This window comes from Ursus arctos, unplaced genomic scaffold (genome assembly GCF_023065955.2).
Source record: "Ursus arctos isolate Adak ecotype North America unplaced genomic scaffold, UrsArc2.0 scaffold_10, whole genome shotgun sequence".
NCBI lineage: Eukaryota > Metazoa > Chordata > Mammalia > Carnivora > Ursidae > Ursus > Ursus arctos.
Genome location: NW_026622764.1, coordinates 12,988,852 through 13,011,150, shown reverse-complemented (window position 1 = coordinate 13,011,150; position 22,299 = coordinate 12,988,852). Strand labels below are relative to the sequence as shown.

General features: G+C 37.4%; 1 protein-coding gene across 1 annotated transcript in view; it reads left to right on the top strand.

The window, feature by feature from the left end:
- The window catches only part of RAP2A (RAP2A, member of RAS oncogene family), a 33,617-nt gene that overhangs the window by 846 nt on the left and 10,472 nt on the right, over positions 1–22,299 (top strand). The gene's annotated exons all lie outside the window — the stretch shown is intronic.

Below are 22,299 nucleotides of genomic sequence, written 5' to 3'. Positions count from 1 at the left end.
AGCAAAAATTGCTCACACGTATATGGTAAAAATGTCAGGTCCAGAGGAAAGAGACCTTTCTCCTCTCTTAAAAGATTGAGAGGTGCCAAGGCGTTTTACAAAAATGAACGGTGCAATTAAGACGAAACTTTAAAGACATTATTAAATTATTTGAAGACATCATAACAGTTCAGTGAGATTGAGTTATTAGCATATAGGAGCACAGATATGCCATTTACATTAAAGAATGCGGCTTAACTTTTTTTTTAATCCAACTGCCTTACCCCCTCAAAAAAAAAAAAAGAAAGAAAGAAAGAAAGAAAGAAGGAAAGAAGTAAAGGAAAAAAAGGGAAAAAAGCGTTCCTGGAAACAAAACAGAAGTTTCTTCAAAGGTGTAACTCAAGTATTAGCTAATTTAAAGTTAATGCAAACCAGCTCTTTCCTGATACGAACTCTTTATTTATTTATTTTTTTTACAGTGTGCATTTTGAAAATAGGGCTGGTTGCTTAAGTGGTCTAAAATACTTGTTTCCTCTTCAATTAACTATATATTTTCCTATAATTTCAAGGATCAGAAATATAATAATATCTTAGGTCCAAGTTTTAGCAAATTTTTCTAGTTACTAGTTACATAGTATTCTGTGTGATTCTTATTATTAGCTAATAATTGCTAATAATTTTGATTTAGTGTAATTTTTTTCTTGCCTAATTCTAGCTTTAGCCCTAAATTTGAAGACATTTACTGAAAGATAGTTGTAAGTGTACTGTAGACACAATCACGTTGAAAGTCAGAGTCACTCATTTTGAAAGAGCAAATATCGAATCATGTGTACTCAGTAGGTACTCAAAAATTCATTACAAGGGGTGGATTTTTAATGCAACATGAGATCAAAGGATAGGCCCTGTCCCCACACCCCTTAAACTCATTGCACATGCATTTTAATAGCTAAACTAATATTTTGTATATTATTTCTTGTTAAATTTCAAACTAGAATAAAGTGAATATTTTCATGGTCTCTGTTGCTGTTCTAAGATCTGTAAATCTGATAGCTTTTTACTTCTCCAGTCTCATTTTCTTAAAGTTAATTGCTGTAGATAACAAATGGGCAGTTTTGATGCTAAATTTAATAAATGTATACTTAAGGGGCTACATTGAAGTGACTCAAATCCTTAATTAGTACACCACCCCCCAGACTACAAAAAAAAAAAAAAAAAAAAAAACAGGGCAGTCTAATACATTGTCACATGTCAATCTTAAGCCATATACATTCATCAGATAATAAAGTGAATGCCCCAGCTGCCCAAACTTTACATTTAAATATATACATATAGTTTAAACATTGATAAAAGGGCAAACTTCTTGACAAAAGCCTAGGGGACAGAATATGATTTTGTAGTTTCTCGTGATTTAGTGGAGGTTACTGATAGTGGGCTAGTCTAAACTTGGTATGCTGGAACAATTTATTTGTTTGCATCACAACCTAGAGAGAAAAATAAGAGTAAAATTCTACTTGCCCAGGTGTCATTTTATTCACTAGTCTCAGTTCTTGATGTAAAAAAAACCATGGATCTGCTGAAGTCAAGTTCATAAACTTTTTTCACTGGAATTCATCCATTGTAGCCATAAGGACCCCTTGGGCCCGTCTGTGTCCTGACATTTTATATCTCACCCTCACTTTTATCATCTGGCCTCGCAGCCCATAACATGTTATAAGTAACTTAAATAGAAAGAAAGGATCTGTGTATATTGTGTATATTACAAGGTAATAGACGATGCCTATGTGAGGCTGAAGTAGGCGTTAAATGTGCAGGTGATTTCACTCCTCCCACTTACTGAGAATAAAACATGATTTTTCAAATAAGTGAATTTTCTACTCTTTTTGGTTATCAGTTTTTAAATTAACCAGCTGCTATAGGAAGTATTCAGTAATTACTCCTTCCCCTCTTCCCACTAGCTGCTTTACATATTACAGCAGTTTGGGGGATATTTAATATCACCATAATGCCAGTGACCAAAGTGAAGTGCGGAGAGGTTTGGTGTTTTACCCAAGACTAGTCACTGATAGAAGGATTTAAACCAAGATCTGTTATGATCCATGTACTCTTCTCCTATACCAGGCTGCCTTTGAACTTGTTATTTACTGGCAAATTCAATACCCAGCTTTTGGTCTAGGGAGGTATTGTTCAATACAAGTATAATGTGAGCCACAAATGCAATTTAAAAATTTCTAGGAGCTTTTTTTTTTTTTAAATTATAGCAGATAAAGTTAATAGTGTATTTTTTAATACACTATATAAAATATTGCCATTTTAACATGTAACCAATATTCAAAAATTGAGATATCTTACTTTTTATTCTAAATTTTCGGAATCTGTTATGTGATTTACACTCACAGCACATCTTAATTCAGACTAGCCATATTTCAAGTGCTCAGAAGACACGTGACTACAGGCTACCATATTGGACAGTATACATCTAAGATGTATAAATTGTAGGGAAACAAGCCTGTTTCCTTATCTGTGAAAGAGATGCACCTTTCAAATTCTTTATTGGGGTTAAATGAGATAATTTATTTTAAGGTGTCCAACACAATACTTTGAACACAGAAATTGCTCCAAAATTCCAGCTGTTCTTTTATTAATAACCTTGTCACCCTACCTTCTTTAAATTTGATCCTTGATATAAATGTAATTTTAGAGGAAATAAATTTGTGACTGCCTTCTGAAATTCATTACCTGATATAGCCAAGATGAGGATAAAAAGCAACTGGGGTTAAAACAACCCTTGGAAAAATTTTGCTTGTAGATTCTCAAAATATTTTCCCTTATTAAGGGCCTTATGGAAAAGGGGAGGAGACTGAAGCTTTAACTTCAAGTATAGCCAATTCATGGCCACGCAGTGAAATGGATCTTTTTATTGAATTGTTCTTGTATGGAAGGTTGTGCTTTTAGAAAAATCTAGAACAAGCCCATACTCCCTCCAGTGTTTACAGGTGCAGAGGCATTCATGGACGTACACTCTCTCCTGTCCAAGCCAAGTGGACCAACTAAAAATGGCAGTATTTATAAATTCATATGCTTTCCTTTTCCAACTTGACTTCAGACGAAAACACACGCTCAAGAAAGTGTGATAGGGATACAGAATATGTTTCAATGGAAATAAAACTAGAATTTTTTTCTGATTTCATAATTGCTTCTCCCATTCCTCCCAGAGTAAGCCATGGTCCTGACTTCAAGTATCTTGGAACATGCCGTCCAAGGCCTGTTGTCTTAGAATAAAGTCCAGAAATCTTCTACGTGACCTTCCAAGGCGCATGCTCCTGCCTGTCTCTGCCTTTCCAGTCTCACCTTTTGCAATCTTCCTCGTCCCTTAGATTCCAGCACCTGCTTTCAGTTCCTTGAAAGTATCTGTCTGGGCTTTCCTTGTACATGTAGCAATCATTTACCTTTTGCAGTTAATTCCTACTCGCTTTCATCTCTACTTAAAAGATTTCCTCCTCAGGGAAGCCTTCTTCCTCTTCCCAGACTGAGTCAACTCCTTCCTGTCTTCCCACACCAGATTAATGCCGTGCCTCACCTCTTCCCTGAACCATTCATACTTCAGACATCAGTGGCACCCTGTAGTCCCTCTTCTTGTGGCACTCACCGACGTTGAACTCTTTGTGTGATGATAGACGTGCAGTCGGTCTTTCTCATTAAAACTCTAGTCCTGTGTGGCTAGCATAGCTCCTGGCACAGAGGAAACGCTCAAGAAAAAAGTGTTGAAAGAAAACCTAGTGTTTGGAAAGAAAACTATTTTTATTGTCCTTTGGCCTCAGTTTCCCCAAACATTTTAACTTTATAGGTGGGGGAGATGATTCTTCAGAGTCTGTTTTGCACATGGAGTAGATGGTCTCCCTTCAGCTCTAACATTCTGTCACAGTACTTGTACCTAGTTGGGGTGACAAGGGAAGGGGTGAAGTTTAATAAGAATCTTAAAGCATCCGGAGCACAAAGCCTTCCAGATGGAGGAAGTGGCATGGGAAACTCATAGAGTGTGTTTGTTGGCTGTTAAATAGACCAGATTGGCTAAACTAGGAATTCATATGAAGAGTGAAAGGGGGGAGGTAAGGCTAAAAAATGTAAAGCTGAGTTACAGAAGTTTAAACACTTTGGACTCGATCTTGTAGTAAAGGACCGTGATCAAAATTGCTATAGAAATGGTCACATGGAGGTGATCTGATAGAAGATTTAGTAGCAATAGATCAGAGTCAGGGGCAATAATCCTGCGATATTGTGATCGTCTGTCTAGTTTGTACATAGAAAGATTCTGAATTAGCATAGTGTCTGTAGGAACAGAAAGGAAAGAAGGGGAGTGAATAATATTGTAAAGAGTGAATTAAACTTAGTTGGAGAGGGAAGGGGAAGCGTCAAAAGTAACCTTGGACGCTTTGGACATGAGTGAACGGGATTATGGAGGAATAGCTGGGGGACATTATTTCTGCTTTGGAGATGGTAATCATCCACAGAGAGGCACCTAAAAGTAATTAGAATATTTGAGTAAAGCCTGAAAGATCACTTTACCTATGAATATAAGAACTTAGGATCATCCCCGTAGTTCAATGTGGAGAGTAGATGAGATCTCCTGGGTAGAATATAGAGAGAAATGAATGGATATGGCCAGAAATAGAAATTGTAAATGAATATGGCCAAGGATAGAACTTGAGAGTTGTAAGCTATATAGAGGAGGCTTCACACATTCCTATAGGCTAGAAGGCGTGGGGCATTTTTAAGATTGGGAAAAAGAACGTGAAGAGACAGCCGATTTGCACTATCCAAAGTGAAATTACTTTTTTTTTTTAACTTTTATTACTAATATTTCTATATCATGTAAGTGATCACTTTTAAGTGACCAAACTGATCATTTGCACTTTTTCTCCTCACAATAAGTAGCCACAAAAACCTTCTCTAAATAGAGGCAGGTGGCCAATGGCTACACATAGATCTTGACCCACGACAGATTGGTGCTGTGGATCCGAAACCAGGGAATACATCAAATGTTTGTCCCAAGTAAGTGAAATTTCTAGACTCTCCCACCACTCCTTCCTCCACAAACACTCCCTCAGTTTGATACCTCCAGTAACCAAAATTGTCATTGGAAGCTGAGCCTCCAAGGTACGGAGAGCCTAGAAGCCATGAATCACTTTTTAAAGCCCCAAGTGTTGTCTTCCTGAGGTGGAAACTTGTATTTGCTGCGTTATAAAATTAGAATATTACAATATTGTACTTTTCTCTTTGCCGTCCCAAGATCGGAATTGTTTAAATTCCCTTTGCAGATAGAGCAGATGATCTCCCTTCAGCTCTGACATGTGTTGGTACTTCTGTCTAGTGGGCGCCATGAGGGAAGAGGTAGAGTTTAATATGAGCCTTAACGAATGAGCCGCCTGTGACCCGCAAATCTTTTCTAGTTAAGATTTGGTGAGAATTGTGTCAATGAAATCTATAATCAGAGGGATCATTACTAGAATTTTTTTTTTAAAGGGAGGGGGGCAAAAGTAATTTAAATAGCCAACCATTCTGGACACAGACAAAAGATATCACCTGTCCCTGCCTATTGATATAAGTCCTCCAGCAGGAACAAATGGATGATTGATTTGAAGGTGACCTCACTGACCACCCAATGAGAAATACTCAGGTCCCCAGGCAAGTGGATGATGTTGACTTTCTAGGGCTACTTTAGGAAAAAGTCGAGTAATGAATAGGTAAACACTAAGGAGGAGGAGGAGGAACTGATAAAATATCTCTAGATGACTCAGCTAACAGGAAGACCCAGCGAAGTTGGAGTCCTTTTATTTGTTGAAGTTTTCCAGTTAGTAATACATGTGAGTGTTTTCTCTGTGTCCTCTTCCAGGAAATTCTATATGGCACACTAAAATGTATAGATGATACATTTATATATATTTCTAAGCAATGAATTTTACATAAAAGCATGTATACCATACTTAATTCATGAGATTTTTTTTTTCTTATCTAGGATAATTTTTTTTATACAGTTTTTTTTCTTAGCCATTGTCTTCAAACCTAAGCCCCTGGGGAAGGATGTGTGATTCCACTCTAGGGTTGTTTTGTTTTTGTTTTTGTTTTTGTTTTTTTGCTTCTGTTTTTACTTTTCCTTATTATCTGTTTCTCTCTCTCTGTTCTTACCTACTATTTTCTTATGTACTTGTATTTTTCTGGTTTATGGAATAAAAAGAATTGTAAGTACGCTACAGTTTTTTGGAAAAATATCTGAGTTTGGATATGAGTAGACTCTAATACGAGATAAAACTGGTGGTGACAGAATAATTATGAAAGTATAAATGTAGAAATATTATTTCTGTAGGAAATGCATCATGAAATTTTAAGTGTGTGGAAATACACCATATATTTGCCTTTTTATTTGTTACTTTCACAGTTGTGGTTCATGATATTAAAAATTATTCTCAGCCTGACAGAGAAAAGTTAAGTTTCGTAAAGATACCTTTATGCTTTACCAGATCAAACTGTGCCCTTCAGTAGAATAATACCAGTAATGGTCATGCTAGGATTTTAGACATCCACAGTTCCATAAAGTATGTAAGTAAAATGTAAAAATGTTGGTGAAAGTTTATCAAGATATCTAAAAATAGCATATCTCTAGTTGCGGAGATTTTAACATGGTATATACTGATTACTCTTTCAGTAGATTTTAACTTTCTACTTCCAAAAGGTTGAGACCTCTTTGGAACTATTGGGCCCAGTGTTTCAACTATTTCACCTTTTATTCTTGTAGGAAAACCCTAATAAAACACCTACATTAGCCTGATTTTTAATACATTTCAGTTTAAATTAAAGGTCACAACTGTGAAATAAAAAATTTTTAGGCCTGTGAGTCCAAATAAAATTATTGGATATCTGAATCAAATATCAGCAGCTTATTGTATTGAAATCACAGTTTGGTAAGTCCAGTAACAAAGCAACATTGGGAGTCTTGGAATCTTTTGCATTTTATTACTTAATGTTGAAGATATTGCACATTGCTGGAAACTCATCTGAATAAGCTATTTAAAATAGATGACAGTGTGTAAATTAAGTACACTTGTAAAATATACATTCTTTTTACTCAAATTGCTCAAATATATTCACTGTCAGAATTAGATTGTTGTTTTTGCTTGTTCTGTTTTTTACTTTCTCTAATATGTTTAAGGTTTGAAAATATACCAAAATTGATATTTTAAGGGAAAATATAATGATTTATAATTTTTTTAAAAAAACCTATTTTTATTGAGATATAATTGACATAGAACGTATTTAGTTTTAAGGTTTTTTTCACTTGGAATTATGCAAGAGAAACATTGTAAACTTTTATTTAAAACATTTAGAAGTGTTACTCCTCATAAAACATGATAATTTGATATGTATATATATATTGCATAATGATCACCACAATAGGGTTAGTTAACATCCATCACCATACATCGTTGCAGTTTTTTTGTTTTTTTTGTGTGATGACAATTTTTACAATTTTCTCTTACCAGGTTTCGCATATACACTCCAGAATTGTAACTATAGTCACCATGCTGTACATTAAACCTCCAGGACTTATTTATCTTATAACCAGAAGTCTGTACTTTTTGACTACCTTCACCGATTTCTCTCTCTCTCTCACACACGCGCAAATACGCACACGCACCCACATGTGCACATACACACACATACATCCTGCCAACCACTAATCTGTTCTCTGTATCTGTGAGTTCAGGTTTTTGTTTTCTTTTGTTTTAAGATTCTACATGTAAGTGAGATTATACAATATTTGTCTTTCTCTGACTTATTTCACTTAGCATAATGCCCTCAGGGTCCATCCATGTTGTCTCAAATGGCAGGACTTCCTTCTTTTTTATGGCTGAATAATATTCTGTTTGTGTGTCTGTGGATACATGTGTATACAAACAGACAGACACACAGACCACGTGTTTTTTTTCCGTTCATCCATTAGTGGGCACTTAGGTGGTCTCCATGTCTTGGCTACTCTAAGTAATGCTTCGGTGCACATGAGGGTGCAGATATCTCTTAGAGATAAAGATTTTGTTTTCTTTGAATAAATACCCAGAGGTAGAATTGCTAGATCAGATGTACTTCTACTTTTAACTTTCTGAGGAACCTCCATACTGTTTTGCATGGCGGCTGTACCAGTTTGCATTCACACCTACAATACACAAGGATTCCTTTTCTCCACATCCTTGCTAACACTCCTTATTTCTTGCCATTTTGATAATTACCATTCTAATAGGTGTGAGGTGATATCTCATTGTGGTTTTGATATGCATTTCCAAGATGTTCAAAGCACCATTTCTCATATTTGTTGGCCATCTGTATGGCCTCTTTGGAAAAATGTCTTTTCAGATCCTCCGCCCATTTTTTAATTGGGTTGTTTGTTGTTTTGTTTCTGTTGAGTTGTATGCGGTCTTTATATACTTTGGATATTAATCAGATCTATGTTTGAAAATATTTTCTCCCATTTCATAGATTGCCTTTACATTTTGTTGATGGTTTCCTTTGCTGTGTGGAAGCTTTTTAGTTTGATATAGTCTCACTGTTTATTTTTCCTTTCGTTACCTTTGTTTTGGTATCACATCCGAAAAATCTTTGCCAAGACCAGTGTCAGGGAGTTTACCCCCTATATTTTCTTCAGAGTTTTATGGTTTCAGATCTTTAATCCAGTTGAGTTGATTTTTATGTATAATGGAGGTACTGATCCAGTGTCATTCTTTTCCATGTGGCTCTCCAGTTTTTCCAGTACCATTTACTGAAGAGACTATCCTTTCCCCATTGCATAGTCTTGGCTTTGTTCTTGTGAATTAGTTGACCATGTATGCATAAGTTTATTTCTGGGTTTTCTAGTCTGTTCCATTGACCTGTGTGTCTTTTAATATCAGTGCCATACTGTTTTAGTTACTGTAGCTTTGTAATATAGTTTGAAATCAGGAAGTGTGATGCCTCCAGCTTGGTTCTTCTTTCCCAGAATTGCTTTTAGCTATTCAGGGTCTTTTGTGGTTCCACACAAATCTTAGATTTATTCTATTTCTGGGAAAAATGCCATTGGAATTTTAATAAGGATTGCATTGAATCTGTAGATTGCTTTGAGTGGTATAGACATTTTAACAGTATTTTTCCTGTCCAAGCATGGGATATCTTTCCATTTATTTGTGTCTTCTTCAATTTCTTTCATCCATATCTTACAATTTTTGTTTTTTAATTGTTATTTTCTGTCAAAAAGCAAAACATTGAAAAAAATAACACATCTCTCTGTCTACTTCTGTGTATTCACTTAGCAGTGGCTTTCACGTTTTCTTAATCATGGCCCTCAGTAAGAAATACATTTTACATTGTGACACAATACAGACAGCATATATACAAGTTTCATGAAATAATAGTTAAACTTGTTATGTTCCTTGTATTATATTTTCTATTTTAATCTTTTTATTTTATTTCATCGTTTTTAAATGTTCCTCTTGATCCACTAAATTGATCTCGTCACACACAATTTGAAACCTGCTATCCTAGAATATTTGTACTCTAAGAAAAATGAATAGAAGTATCTCTGTAATAGTTGGAAACAACATTTATCTTTTCTTCCTGCTTTTCCAGTTTCCATCAACCCTATATAAATGCTACAAAAATGAAATACTTCATAACATGAGTTAGTAAATGCTCTCTCACTAAACAAAAAGACACGTAAAGTCTATTTTTCAAAGAAATATTTATTTCTGTTGGTTGTGCATATTAGACATATGGGGACCAATTTCTCATTTGTTGTGGAATTTTATTCATTCTGGTAAGGCAGGAGAGCTCCTGCCTTGTGAAGACTTAAAACAGAAAGAGATGTAGTAGGATTCAGCCCGGGATGTGTGCTTACAAGGATTATCCATCACTACAACAGGCTGTTGAGGAGGGTTGGGAAAGTGATCTGTATTAGAGCTTTGCTGCATCTGTCCAGGATGACATTGATTCAGCTCTGCCTGTGACAGTAAAAATAGACGAAGACGGCCATAATTATATAGATCTTAACATCACTTAGTAGAATTACCCAAGAGAAAGATCATAAACCTTTACTTAAAACATTTAGGAGTGTTATTTCTCATTCTTTTCTAGGAGCAACCCTTAAAAATTAATAATTCAGATATGGAAATACTACATCATATTAATAATTCAGTACATATTAGTATTTTCTTTATTAGGTGTCGTTATAGCTTTCTGTCAGTGAAACCTTGGAGTGTTTTTCTCAGTTCTGGGACGGAGAATTTTTTTGTTTTATTCTAAGTTCTAGATACATCCATCCTTAGGATTCCGGTGATTATAAAAATACTGCATATAGGATAATTGCTCTAATTTAGTATTTTATTTTATTGCACATACTGATCTTATTTATGAAGACAGTAAGTGTTAATCTGGTTAAAGCTGAGTTGCAGTACTTAGTCACATGATTGGGGCAAGTTAAGGTTATCTACACCTCAACTTCCTCATCTATAATATGGGTACAATACTAATGAGGTAATGAATGTAGTGTTTCTTTACGTAGTAACCCTAAAATATCTGTAGTAAAGTTTCCCCCAAAATCACACAAACAGGAATGGAAGCCAAGCATTTATCTGATTTTATAAAACAGTATACTGCCACATGATTTCTTAAGAATTAGACTCAAGAATTGCCTTACCATATCTAGATAAACTAGATAGCAAATCTCGTAGTGCTTCTCCATTTTTTTCCACTGCTTTCTTGTCTCTTTCTGAAGTTGCTAGTACAGTATGCTATAGAAATTATAGCATAGACCCTGAGCGTTTTGTCTTTGCCTTCCACTAGAGACTATGTTGGCTATAAATGGTGACAGTATGTTTTTGTGACTCACAAAGAATTGTGATGATTTTTAGTACATATATTTTAAGTATAAGGAATACTTTATAAAAAGTGGTGAGACATATAATTGTTAAGTAACACGTCTCTAAGTTGATAATGATAATAGACCTTTTTATGAATACCAAAAACTATACATGGGGTGAAGACAATTTAACACTCTTTATGGCCAGTTTAGATAGATAGATAGATAGATAGATAGATATGGCCAGTTTAGAGAGAGAGAGAGATGGCCAGTTTAGATAGATAGATAGAAGACAGATAGAGAGATGGCTAGTATATAGAGAGAAATATTTTGACAGATTTTTAATGAATTGATTTCAGAAGTTTTATCTGTCTTTGTATAAAAGTCATCAGCGTCAGCATTAAATACTATGGTTTAACCCACTTCATTTGCATTAACATTGCTCTGGGCGTTATGCAAAATCAGAACAAGATAGTATCTGTCCTTCTGGTATGCCAAAATGTACTGTAAATGAATATATATTTGACAGTGTTGAGTTAATTGTATATAGAGAAAGGGACGAAGTGCATTCTCTAAAACAATTTGATTTCTAAGTTTCAAAATATTTTTCCACCAAAAAACATTGCTTTTTCTAGGCCACCTTTTCTAGGGACTTTCTCATGTGCTGTAACTCATAGAAATGAAAAATTTGTCTATAAGAGTAATGCCTACGATTATAAATTCACTGGTTATGTTAAGTATATTTTGATCCTCCCTGGAAATGAAATCTTCATTTCTGTTTGTATTTGGTTATAGAATGGTTTGAGCAGAATTGTTATTTTAGAAAGCATTAGAAGAGTAAACTGATTGGTGGAAAATTGAGAAAAAAACAGAATAACTAGTCCTCAAGGAAGATGGTTGGGAGCCTAGCTAAAGATAAAAGCTGATTACCAAGGATAGTCTAATATAGATTAAGAAATGAAAAGTAAGCTTTGTCTTTATATCACTTCTGTTTTTGCATTTAGCAAAATAGATATCCAAATATAGTGTATATAAAATTATACTGTCCAAAATATCATCCCCCCAAATGATCCACATGCACTCAAGACTGTTCTTTATCTGCTTTTGAACCAACACTTCAAACAAACTTTGGCCATCAGTAGTGTGAAGGGCTGGATGCCCGTGGTAAGACAAATAGTTAATACACGTATGCACACATAGATGAATGCTAACTGGAAATTAAGAGAATTTTTTTAGTTTATTTTGAAGAGCAAGAGATGAGAAAAGAATTTCTCCGTGGTTAATTCAGTGCATGCATACGGACTGATAATACTAATGACACAGAACTTTTCTTCAGGGGTCTTGCATTGAGGAGCAGTAATGTTTGCATAAACTGTTCTTGCTCTCAAACGGCCATTAACCAGTTTGGGCATGCTGGTTCCTTAGCGAGGAAGGATCCAAACAGAGTGTTCATCTCAGACAGAGCCGCCACATGGGGCGCTGGGTGGGAAGGCCCCTCCGGCGGCCGCGTGCGGGCTCAACAGGGAGAAGGCTGTGGCCTCCAGCAGCAGTTACCCTGAGAGAAGCAGCCAGTGTGGCCTGTTCCCATCTGTGCCTAACAAGTCAGCACCCTGATGATGGTAGGGTATCTCCCAGAGGTACATATATTTTGAACGGCTGCCCTCGATGACAGACCGTGTTTATTCCCAAGGCCGTCCTGAACAGATCATCTGGTTTGATTGAAAGAAACACTTGGACATTGATGGAAGAGAGGGTTGTTTGGGGGAAGGAGATTTGGTCCATGGCTTTCATCAGCACATCCTATAAAAATAACAAGTTTGGAAGCTTTTCTTTTTGGCCGTACGGATTGGCTCCAAACAATCCCATATATCTGTCCTTTAAGTGTCATTGCTTTGATCTTGTCCCTTGGCTCCAGCAGTGACCACGTGTCTCTCTTTACTTGGGCCAGTTCTGGTCTCTGCCTGTTGCCATGGCACATTTTTTTACAGTGCCCCTTTCCATCTCAAAAGTGTCTCTGGGCAATAGATTATATGGTTATTCTAGACTCTTACCTGAAATTCCCTGTTTTTAGAATTCATCACAACTTAAATCCCATTTTTACATGTATTTTTGTGATATCTGGTCTATATATAAAGATTCTCTTTGACCGACACCCTTTTGCATTCCATTTGTTGATGTGGATCAATAAATCCTGATAAACTGGAACGTTTATTCGGTTTTCAAAGATGACATCACTTTTTCTAAGCACACCAGATTAAAGATGGCTGCAAAGTCTTTACACAACTCCCACGGAGAGGAGAATCTGTCTCCCCTCCCCTTGAGTCTGCCCTGGCCGGTGGCTACTTTGACCAACAGAGGATGGCAGAAGTGGTACTAAGCAAGTTTTGGGCCTAGTCACTAAGAGGACTAAGCACCTTCCCCTGTGGCCTTTTGGAGCCCTGAGCTGCCATGAAAGAAGTGCAGCTACTCTGCCGGAGTGCCACGAAGAGACCATGAGAGTCGCCATGCCCACCGCATTCCAGGCCCGCAGTTAGGCCATCTTTGACCCTCTGCTCAGCCCAGCCCTAACTGAACACTACTGACTGCGCCCGGTCAGTGCTACGGGAGCAGAAGAATTGCCCACCTGAGCTCCGCCTAAATTCCTGACCCATACCATCATGAAATACGGTAAAATGGGGGCCGCCTGGGTGGCTCGGTCGGTTGAGCGTCTGCCTTCAGCTCAGGTCATGATCCCAGGGTCCTGGGATCCAGCCCCGCATGGAGCTCCTGGCTCAACGGGGAGCCTGCTTCTCCCACTCCTGCTCCCCCTGCTTGTGTGCACGCTCTCTCTCTCTGTCAAATCAATAAAATCTTAAAAAAAAAAAAAAAGAAATACGATAAAATGGGTATGTTAAGCCATTAAGTTTTGGGGGTTGTTTTTCATGCAGCAGTAGTCACCTGAAACAAAACATTTTTAGGTACACATGTTATTTTAGAAGTTAGTGTGATAAAAGAGTACTATTGATGCTTTGGATTTCTCTGTGAAGATCCTTAAAAAATACTTCCTAGAGATAAATGATAAGTGAATGAGTTAATGTATCTTAACTCTTAAAAGGTGACAGATTGATAGAAACACCTCACCTGCCCTCACATTTATCTGCCCTCAAAATTTATCTGCCGTGTGTCGTTTTACTCTTCCCATCCACACGTAATTAACTTTGAAGATCACATTTGATTTTATTAAGAATATAACATGTTAGGGGCACCTGGGTGGCACAGTCAGTTAAGCATCTGACTCTTGATTTCGGCTCAGGTCATGATCTCAAGGTTGTGAGATTGAGCCCTGCATAGGCTCCACACTGGGAGCGGAGTCAGCTTGGGATTCTCTCTCCTTCTCCCTCTGCCCCTCTCCCCACCTCTCTCTCTCCCTCTCTTTAAAAAAAAAAAAAAAGAAAGAATATAACATGTTAGAGTTTAGTTTCAGCAGAAAATCTAAGTGTGTGTATATGCCCTTTGACATATACCACCATCTAATTTAACAAAAAAATTTCCTTCCATGTGTTTGGTGGTAAACTGCTTCAATGTTGATATCAGGCATCTGGCACATAGAAAGGTTGTTGAATTAATGAACATAGGTCCCTTCAGGTCAGTACATTATGCATTTGGGCCATTTTCCTCCCAAGTATCTGGACCCCCCCCCCCCGCATACCACAAATCAAATTAAGCATTTCAGTATCTAATGCAAGGTATGATAAAGAATAAAAAATAAAATATTCTGGATAGTGTTCATCCAAAAATGCTTTTCTCAGTCTGGTGACCGGGGATATGTTTGCATTGTTTCTGCGACATTTCTACTATGGTCTACATTCAAAAAACTCATATTTTGAAGATTTTCATTTCACGTACTCGTTCTGTTTTGTATGTCTGTAAAAGAGTTGATTCCAGCGCTGCAACAGGGCTACATATTAAACATTGCTAGCCCTCGTTTTCCTGAGGGCCCAGATGTAACTTCAAAGTTAGCACAGCTGGTGTAAAGCAGAAACAAGGCTTTGTCTCAGAACTCCTAACTCTATTCAGAGGTTTGTTTTGTGTTGTTTTCTATTTTCTTTCATTATCTCACTAGGGCTTCCGAGCCATGGCTCATATCTAATGACTTAGCAGTCTTCGGAGTGAAAGGATGACTAGAATGAGAAAAGATACTTCTGTTCAGAGAAGATGGGAAATTGTCAGCCTTTGATATTAGAAGGAATCGTATTTATCCTGCTTTTTTCTAAAATCGAATGGTCTTCCGTAGACGGTTAGGTTTAGTCATCCTTGCCAGGCTAATGGGAGCCGGAGGTAGAGGAGATAAGAGTCCATGTAACATTTTTTGTACATTTTTACAAATCCATCACCACAATTAAGATTCTAGAACTGACTTGACTAACAGATGGTTTGAGCGATCTTAGAAAAGAGTAATTAGCATTTCTGTAGTATTTTACAGTATCCATAATACTTTAGTGGCTAATTCATGTAAACTGCCTCGCACAGCGTCTGGCACCTCCTAAGCCGTCTACGAATGCCGGCTATTATTAGTAAAATCACCACCATCGTGTTCCTCAACATAATACCCAAGGATCATTACTATTTCTGTGTCACAAATAAGGAACCTGCGGCTCAGAAAGGTCACCTGACATCCACGGGAGGAGAGCTGGGCTTTTTCTAGGTCCCCTAAATCCAAATGCTGTTCTCTCTCCCTTACTCCACCAGGACTTTAGCCAGGGGCCAAATTGTGCTTGACCTTGACTCTTAACCTAGAGATAAGCTTTATTTAGTCATTGCAGAGCCAACACATATTTTTCTGAGGTCACGGTTCAAGGGGATGGGGAGAAAACTATGTGTGTTGTTTTTAAGATAATTACTGTGCAAGTGGCATCAAGGATAGAATATAGAGGTGAGAAATTGGAGATGGGATCAGCTCGGAGACTGTTGCATAGTTCAGGCATGAGTTATTTTGGAAATGGAAGGGTTTCTGTAGCAGGAATGAAAATGAAGGGCCAGGTTTTCTCCCATCCAATAATCCTTGCTCTCCCCATCCTCTGTACTCACTATCCTAGACCTGTTACAGCCCCTCATCCCAAACCTGATTGCTATTAAAGACTTGAAGACCTCTTGCTTACCAGCCATTCGTCCTTGCTGACTTCTTATAACTGTTTCTCATTTCTTTTACTTCAGTGTTGGTTTGAATCCTGACCCAGTGTCTGTAGTCCATCCTTCTCCATTGGCTGCTGTCGAGCACCACAACGTCTGCCAATGGTGATGGTTTCCAGCTCTTTCATTGCGCATTTGTTGGGTTTGCATTTTCCATCTGTCGCCTGGTATTCTGGTTCAAATGTAAAAACGTGTTTAATAGATATCACCAGTCGGTCTTAACGCTAGTTGAACCAACCAATTAACAGCATCATGTGTAACTGACGTGTTTGTCCTCCAAGGTCTTTATTGCTGGAGAGAAGAAATCCTGGTTCTATTAGTCTGACAATCCAAGCTTTCTACACATCCGCTGTTTTGGGGTTTGGGGTTTGCTTTTTCTTTCCATTTTATTTGGTGGTGTTTGTATTGTAATTTGGAAAGTAAGAACTATTTTTGATATCCTGCTACACGAGTAGAACAGTGTCCCAGGACAGATACTTCTCTAGTCAATGTTTAAAAATTCCTAAAAAAGTTTTAGCTCTTCATAGCTTTGCTGCCTCTTAAGGTCTTCTTCAATCAAAAGTAGCTTTTAAACAGTATTTGTAATTGAACTTTAACTGTGTACCAGAGATGTGAGTTTTCATTCATAAGCATTTTTGCCAGAAATTCTGGAATGAAGAGGTGCCAAGAAGATGTATTCTGTAACTTAGCCTGGTATAAATGTATGGAATAGTTCAGAAAACTTGACATTCCTGAGCAATTGGCTCAGTGTAGTCTCTTCAAGTACAATAGCCAGACCTGTTTTTCAATGCACGGGTTTCAGATTGCAACTCTCACCAAAGGTGAAAAGCACGTTGTATGTCTGAACACATTTGTTCCTTTGATAGATGAAAGCTGTGTGCCCCCCATATATGCATCCAAGCTTGAATTTTCCCCGCTACTTAAATTATGTAGAAAGACCCGTACTTTGCTGACAGATTTTTAAAATGATATATTTTGGATTGGGGACTGAATATATATTAAAATACATGTTGAAATTTAGCTACACATTCAAGTGTGAAATATAGACCCATCACTACTTTCTTCTACCTTATTTTGGCTCTCATGAATATTGTGCATTTAAAAAAAATAAGAATCAACTGGTTTACTCAGATAATTTTTTGCATTTGGTTTTTCAGTGACAAGATCTTAGGCTTCTAGTCGTACACACTTCCTTACAAGTAACACATTACTGGGGTAGCAAGTCTCCATTTCTGATAAATAAAAAGCCAAATTAAATGTGTAGTCATTCCTGTATTTTTTCTTTTTAATAGAGATCTTTGAAGTGCTATGGTTTTCTTGATAAGCCTGAAAAGAACTGTGGTCAGATGGATCCAATTTATAAATTTGAGAGTGAAGAAAATGTTCAAAATTGTTTTCATTTTTATTTCCAATGACATGTACTTTAGTATTAGTATTCCTTACACTTTCAGTCTTTAGCCAATTTTGAATATAAATTAAACAGCATAGAACTTGGACAGAAATTTAAAATTGCTTTGCAGCATTCAGCTGAGTAATAAACTTAACTGATGGACTGAATCATGCAATTGATGTGCCTTGAACCCTGGAGCCAAGATGCGTGCTGACTCAGTTTGTCTTGAAGGTTATTTCCTGTTCCTATTTTAACGAGGAAATCATTTAGATAATTATCTTATTTATTGATTTTTGTTTGCAGTTTCAATTTATTTTTTTGATTGCGGCATCACTTCAATGCAGTAACGTGCATCCACCTTCAGCGTCCAGCTGGACAAATCCCAGAGGAAGAGGCAGGACAGACCTTTCCAGCCACAGCAGTTTCCCTCGTGTTCTGTCCCTGTCACTTCCATGCTCAGGGACCAACACAGAGTAGTTGTGTCTACTCCCGAGCTGCTGGCTTCTGTCCTTTAGCACCCGCCGTGTGAGATTCATCATGTCGCTGCTGGTCGTCCTTCATTCTTCCCCGAGCTGCGGTCGTCCCCTGGGATGGACGCACCATGGCCTCGTTCTCTCTCCTGGGCATGGGCATTTGCAGAGTTTCTAGATGGGGGCTATTATGATGAATGCCACTGTGAGCATTCTCATACATATCTTTGGCTGCATACGTGGACACTTTCTCTCGGTGTAGACCTAGGAGTGGAATTACTGGGTTGGAAACGCATACGTTCAGCAGTAGTAAATACTGCCAAATGATTTTCCAAAGCAGCTGGACCAGTCTCCTCGTCCCCTGATCCTGTCAGTCTTTTCAATCTTAGCTAATCCGTAAGATTCTGGTGGTACCTCGTGGTTTTAGTTTTTGTTTCCCTAGTGTGTGATGATGTTGAACGCCTTTTCACACGCTTCATGATAATTTGGATGTCTTCTTACAAGAAACACCTACAAATGTTTTGTCCATTTAAAAATTGTATTGTTTTCTCTGGTAGAAATTCTTTATACATTCTGGATAGAAGTCCTTCGTTAGATAAATGTATTGCAAATACCTTGTCCCGATTTTTGGCTTACCTTTTCACTTGCTTAATAGTTTCTTTTAATGACCATAAATTCTTTTTTTTTTAAAGATTTTATTTATTTATTCAACAGAGATAGAGACAGCCAGCGAGAGAGGGAACACAAGCAGGGGGAGTGGGAGAGGAAGAAGCAGGCTCCCAGCGGAGGAGCCTGATGTGGGGCTCGATCCCATAACACCGGGATCACGCCCTGAGCCAAAGGCAGATGCTTAACCGCTGTGCCACCCAGGCGCCCCTAATGACCATAAATTCTTAATTTTAATGAAGTCCAGTTCATTAACCTTTCCTTTTATGGTTCTTGTTTGTGTCCTATTTAATATATTTTTCTAAGACTCTTAAAGACTTAATTAAAGTAATAATTTAGAAAGAGCTAAAAAATGTACATTTACAGTGTTGCGTAATTATCATTCACAAACTTTCAGAAATAAAATGTCCAAGTGTTTGGTAAGAGTTGAAGACTAAAATATCATTCTCTTTCTCTTAATAGTAATCTGAGAGTATGTAGGAAGGCCTTCGATAAGGTAAAATTTGAGTGGCCTGGTTCTTTCCTACTGCCTATCTTTTACATTTTCTTTTGTCTAAAATGTTTAATGCCTGGTTTTTCCCATGGTTCATTCATCTCTCTATCTTCAAGCTTGTGCTTCAATTTCATCTTCCCAGAAATGCCGTGGAATTAATATTGGCCTGTCCAAGTTCCTACATGATAACCAGGATTCGTTTTCTTCGTAACAGCCATCACAATCTTTAGCTATATTGTCTGTTTGTTTGTAGTGTTTCCTCCAACTTGAGTGTAAACTTCAGGGACCTCTTTTGTCTTATATCCCCAGTCCCTCACACAATGCCTAGTGGATACTCAAGAGCTATATTACTGAAAATCTATGCACCCCAAATTCTTAATGATGTAAAATGTAAATAAGAGTTCAGGCACATGAGCTAATTTTTTACAAAAGTAAGGGAAGATTTTTATTAAAAGAGATGAAATTTGACCTGAGCTTTGAGTGGTAATATTTAGAATTTGATTGGCGGGAAGTGATGAACTGCTAAATTCTACACCCGAAACTAGTATTACACTATTTGTTAACTAACCGGAATTTAAATGAAAACTTGAAAAAATTAAATGATAATAAAAATAATAACAATTTGATTAGTGGGGGCCACTACGGTTAAATGACCGCCCTGAACAAGGAAACAGAATTTAGAGCAGAAGATCCTCTTTGGAAAGTTGTAGGAAGTAAGGTTGAATCAGATATGAAGGGCAGGAGTTTGGATAGCTAAGGAACTAAACAAGGGTTTAGATATGCTATGGTTCACAGTGGAAAGCTAATGTCAGCCCCTGAGGAGGGGCTATGATTTTTCTCTGTGACCTGCTTTAACCGTATCCCGCAAATTTTGGTGTGTTATGTTTTCATTTCCTTTCTCTTTAATCTTTTCTAGTTTTCCTTGTGGTGTTTTCTTTGACACATGGGTTATTTAGAAGTGTATGGTTCAGTTTCCAAATATTTGTATATTTTCTAATATCTTTCTGTTACTGATTTTTAATTTAATTCCATTATGGTCTTTGACATTTGTTACAGTTTTTATAGCCCAAATATGGTCTATCCTAGTGACTGTTCCCACACTTTGGGAAGAGTGTATTCTGCTTTTGTTGAGTGAGGTGTTACATGAATGTTAGATAAAGTTGGTTAATAGCCTCTTGTACTGCTACACAGTTCTCACAATTGTGGTCATCTTCCTGGCAAAGTGGGCAGAGAGAAAAGAGAAGGAAAAACAGAGATTTCCCATATAACCCGTGACCCCACACGTGCATAGCCTCCCTCATTGTCAACAACCCCCACCAGAGCGGTACATTTGTTACAGCTGATGAACCTGCAGTGATACATCGTCATCACCCAAAGTCCATAGCGTTCACTGTTACCTTAGGGTTTACTCGCGGTGGTGTGCATTCCGTGGATTTAGACAGACGTTTAATGACTTGCGTCCATCGTTATGGTATCTTACAGAGTATTTTCAGTGCCCTAAAAATACTCTGTGTTCCACCTATTTATCCCGTCCCTCCCCCGATCCCAGTTCCTCGCAACCACTGATCTTTTAACTGTCTCCATAGTTTTGCATTTCCCAGAATGTCATATAGTTGAAATCATACAGTACGTAGCCTTTTCAGATTGGTTTCTTTCACTTGGTAATGTGCATTTAGAATTCCTCCCTGTCTTTTCATGGCTTGATAGCTCATTTCTTTTTAATGCTGAATGAAATCCCGTTGTCGGGCTAGACCACAGCTTATTTATCCATCACCTACTGCAGGACATCTTGGTTGCTTCCAAGTTTTGGCAATTAGGAATCAAGTTGCTGGAAACATCCACATGCAGGTTTCTGTGTGGACGTAAGTTTTCAGCTTCTTTGGGCAAATGCTAAGGATTGCTGGATTGTATGGGAAGAGTATGTGTAGTTTTTAGGAAACCACCGAAGTGGTTTTTACATTTTACATTAACATTAGAAATGAATGAGAGTTCCTGTTGCTTCACATCCTCACCGGCGTATTCGGTGGTGTCAGTGTTCTGGATTTTGGCCGCTCGAGTAGGTGTGTAGTGCTATTCATTGTTGTTTTCATTTGCATTTTGCTGATGACAGATGATGGTGGGACATCTCTTTATACGCTTATTTGCCATCTGTATATCTACTTTGATGACGTGTCTGTTAAGGTCTTTGGCTCCTTTTTTTATTGAGTTGTTTGTTTTCTTATTGTTGAGTTTCAAGACTTCTTTGTATATATTTGGGTTATAATCCTTTATCAGATGTGTCTTTATCAGATGTGAAAATATTTTCTCCCTCAAATGACTTTTTAATCAATGCCTGAGTTGCATTGTCATGATCAGTTGGTCCCTCACAAACTATTAGGAACCCATTCTTCTGATACAGTGTCAGCCCTTAATTTCTTGGAAAGCAGATTATCTTTATTAACCTGGGTATGGAGTATCCCTAATAGCTTTGAATATCTTTTTAGTGTCATTACTCTCCTTGCTTAATTTTTATATTACATTTACAAGTTTCTCTCTGTTCCTCTTCAGTATGCATTTTGAAACCAAGAGAAAGTCAGAGCGGAGGATTGTGGTTTCCTTTCATTATTCAAACTAAATTACCAGAAATGCCCTTTTAAAATGAAATATTTAGTCACTTCAAAACAAGTCAGTCTAGAGGAAGAGAGCAGCCCTACTTGGCTCATGTTTTCCATCCTTACAAGAAGTGCTGATGTGTCGTGCTAGCAAGCTGCGGTACGAGCTGTCGCCTCCCAGCCAAAAACAATCCTTTTCCTTCAGGACTGCTGTAATACTTTATGAAAGATTGAAAATATCAACCCCAAGGGTGGGGAAACAGGCGCTCTTAATTTAAGCACCATTGGTTGAAATATAAATTCGGGGATGTCAATTAAGACTGTGTGTGTGTGTGTACACAATAGTCTGATGCATTAACTAAGAAATATGATTTTTCTGGTTCAAAGGTGGTGCCGTACACACATGTGCACACGTGTGTACCGTTAAGACAGAAATCACACTTCTCGGTGTAGTTCATCACATTGCTGTTTATGTTACTGAAAAAAATGGGGGAATGGGAGCCCTCCATATATACTAATAGGGAAGGAATAATTAAATTAGGGTAAAGCTGCAGGATAGAACCTGTAGAATGTACTATTCCTTAGTCCTTAACAAAATATATACCCACTTATTGAAATAGAAGTTTCCATGATACCAAGTGAACATTGAAGCTACGGAATATAAT